The sequence below is a fragment of the Arachis duranensis genome, chromosome 3 (assembly GCF_000817695.3).
Source record: "Arachis duranensis cultivar V14167 chromosome 3, aradu.V14167.gnm2.J7QH, whole genome shotgun sequence".
Lineage (NCBI taxonomy): Eukaryota > Viridiplantae > Streptophyta > Magnoliopsida > Fabales > Fabaceae > Arachis > Arachis duranensis.
Genome location: NC_029774.3, coordinates 24,401,114 through 24,404,684, shown reverse-complemented (window position 1 = coordinate 24,404,684; position 3,571 = coordinate 24,401,114). Strand labels below are relative to the sequence as shown.

At 40.7% G+C, this 3,571-nt stretch overlaps 1 non-coding gene across 1 annotated transcript; it reads left to right on the top strand.

Annotated features, from left to right (window-relative positions):
• Nucleotides 1–2,565: 2,565 nt before the first annotated feature.
• LOC127746084 (small nucleolar RNA R71) lies at nt 2,566–2,673 on the top strand. The gene has a single exon (XR_008007704.1). It is a non-coding gene; the product is annotated as a small nucleolar RNA R71 (small nucleolar RNA).
• The last annotated feature ends 898 nt before the right edge of the window (nt 2,674–3,571 follow it).

Genomic DNA, 3,571 nt, shown 5'->3' with positions numbered 1-3,571 from the left:
ACCATTAAGATTCCGACTTGTTGAATGGGGTTGGTGAGAACTTCCCAACCTCTTCTTCGAATCTCATGTCGGATCTTCGGATACTCATTCCTTTTGAGCATGAAATGGACCTCAGGGATCACCTTCTTCTTGGCCACAACTTTATAGAAGTGGTCTTGATGGACCTTTGAGATGAATCTCTCCATCTCCCATGACTCGAAAGTGGAAGCTTTTGCCTTCCCTTTCCTCTTTCTAGAGGTTTCTCCGGCCTTAGGTGCCATAAATGGTTATGGAAACACAAAAAGCAATGCTTTTTCCACATCAAACTTAAAAGGTTTGCTCATCCTTGAGCAAAAGAAGAAAGAATGGAGGAAAAAAAGAGGAAAATTGAGGAGATGGAGAGGTTTAAATGGTTCGGCCAAGTGGGGGAAAGAAGTGTTTATGATGTGTGAAAATGAAGGAAAGATGAGGGGTTTATATAGAAATGGAGAGAGGGGTAGGGTTCATGTATTAAGGTTGGGTTTGGGAGGGAAAGATGTGAATTTGAATGTTGAGGTAGGTGGGGTTTTTGGGGAAGAATGGATGGAGGTGATTGGTGAAGGGTATTTGGGGAAGGGTGTTATTGGAATGTGTGAAGAAGAGAGAGAGTGAGTTGAGGTAGGTGGGGATCCTGTGGGGTCCACAGATCCTGAGGTGTCAAAAATTTCTCATTACTGCACCATTCTGACGTGTAAACGCCCTCTGAGTGCTAATCCTGGCGTTAAATGCCAGGTTGCTGCCCATTCCTGGCGTTAAACGCCAGCTTTTCTTCCCTTTTTGGCGTTTAACGCCAGCTTAGTGCCCTTTTCTGGCGTTAAACGCCAGTCTGGTGCCCTTTTCTGGCGTTAAACGCCCAGAATAGTGCCATTCTAGGCGTTTAACGCCCATTCTGCTACCCTTACACGCCAGTAAGCTCCTCCTCCAAGGTGTGCTGTTTTTAATGCTGTTTTTGAATTTGCTTTAATTTTTGTAGTTGTTTTTGTGACTCCACATGATCATCAACCTAAAGAAAACATAAAATAAAAATGAAAAATGGAAATTTAACATAGATAAATAAAAACTGGGTTGTCTCCCAATAAGCACTTCTTTAATGTCAATAGCTTGACAGTGAGCTCTCATGGAGCTTCACAGATGTTCAGAGCATGGTTGGGGCCTCTCATTCTCATCCTTCCCAGTGTCTAGGATTATGAAGTCAGCAGGGATGTAAAGGTCTTCAACCTTTACCAAAACATCCTCTACAAGTCCATAAGCATGTTTCTTTGATTTGTCTGCCATCTCTAGTGAGATTCTTACAGCTTGTACCTCAAAAATTCCCAGTTTCTCTATTACAGAGAGGGGCATGAGGTTTATGCCTGACCCCAGGTCACACAGAGCCTTCTCAAAGGTCATAGTGCCTATAGTGCAAGGTATTAAGAACCTTTCGGGATCCGGTTTCTTTTGAGGTATCTTCTCCTGAGCCGAGGCGTTTAGTTCATTAATGAGCAATGGAGGTTCATCTTCCCAAGTCTCATTACCAAATAACTTGGCATTCAGCTTCATGATTGCTCCAAGGTACTTAGCAACTTGCTCTTTAGTAATATCTTCATCCTCTTTAGAGGAAGGATATTCATCAGAGCTCATGAATTGCAGAAGTAGGTTCAATGGAATCTCTATGGTCTCTGTATGAGCCTCAGATTCCCTTGGTTCCTCAAAGGGGGACTTCTTTTCGTTCAGAGGACATTCCATGAGGTTTTTCTCACTAGAAATCACGTCCTCCTCACTCTCTCTAGGTTCGGCCATGTTGGTCATGGTTATGACCTTGCACTCTCTCTTTGGATTTTCTTCTGTGTTGCTTTGGAGAGTGCTAGGAGGAGTTTCAGTAACCTTTTTACTCAGCTGACCCACTTGTGCCTCCAAATTTCTAATAGAGGATCTTGTTTCATTCATGAAACTTAGTGTGGTCTTAGATAGATCAGAGACTATGGTTGCTAAGCCAGAACGACTCTGCTCAGAGTTCTCTGTCTGTTGCTGAGAAGATGATGGGAAAGGCTTGCTATTGTTAAACCTATTTCTTCCACCATTATTGTTGTTGAAGCCTTGTTGAGGCTTCTGTTGATCCTTCCATGAGAAATTTGGGTGATTCCTCCATGAAAAATTGTAGGTGTTTCCATAGGGTTCTCCCATGTAATTCACCTCTTCCATTGCAGAATTTTCAAGGTCATAAGCTTCTCCTTCAGAGGAGGCTTCTTTAGCACTGCCAGATACAGCTTACAATCCAGTCAGATTCTGAGAAATTATATTGACTTGCTAAGTCAATATTTTGTTCTGAGCCAATATAGCATTCAGAGTATCAATCTCAAGAACTCCTTTCTTATGAGTTGTCTCATTGTTCACAGGATTTCTTTCAGAAGTGTATATGAACTGGTTATTTGCAACCATTTCAATGAGTTCCTGGGCTTCTGCAAGCATTTTCTTGAGATGAATAGATCCGCCTGCAGAATGGTCCAATGACATCTTAAATAACTCAGACAGACCATCATAGAAGATACCTATGATGCTCCATTCTGAAAGCATGTCTTAAGGACACCTTCTGATCAATTGCTTGTATCTTTCCCAAGCTTCATAGAGGAATTCACCTTCCTTCTGTTTGAAGGTTTGAACTTCCACTCTAAGCTTACTCATCTTTTGAGGTGGAAAGAATTTAGCTAAGAAGGCATTGATCAACTTTTTCCAAGAGTTCAGGCTGTCTCTAGGTTGTGAGTTCAACCATATACTAGCTCTATCTCGTACAGCAAAAGGGAAAAGTATGAGTCTGTAGACCTCGGGATCAACTCCATTGGTCTTAACAATGTCACAGATTTGCAAGAATTCAGCCAAGAACTAATGAGGATCTTCCAATGGAAGTCCATGAAACTTGCAATTCTGATGCATCAGAGAAACTAATTGAGGCTTAAGCTCAAAGTTGTTTGCTCCAATGGCAGGAATAGAGATGCTTCTCCCATAGAAGTTGGGAGTTGGTGCAGTAAAGTCACCAAGCACCTTCCTTACATTGTTGGCATTATTGTTATTTTCGGCTGCCATGTCTTCTTCTTTTTCGAAAATTTCTGTCAGGTCCTCTCCAGAGAGTTGTGCTTTAGCTTCTCTTAGCTTCCTTTTCAGAGTCCTTTCAGGTTCAGGATCAGCTTCAACAAGAATGCCTTTATCTTTGTTCCTACTCATATGAAAGAGAAGAAAACAAAGAAGGTATAGAATTCTCTATGTCACAGTATAGAGATTCCTTGATGTGTTAGAGGAAAAGAAGAATAGAAGGATGAGGTAGAGAGAGGAATTCGAACTTATAGAGAGAGAAGGGGTCCGAATTATCAAAGGAGGATAAGTGTTAGTGATTAAATAGAAAGAGATGGGAGGGAGAAGAAATTCGAATATTAAAATTAAAATAATTGGTTAATTAAAAAGATTTTTGAAAAAGTGGTTAGTGATTTTCGAAAATTGTAAGTGGAAAAGTGGTTAGGTGGTTTTGAAAAAGATAAGAAATAGTGATTAGTTGAAAAATATTTGGAAATAATTTTGAAAG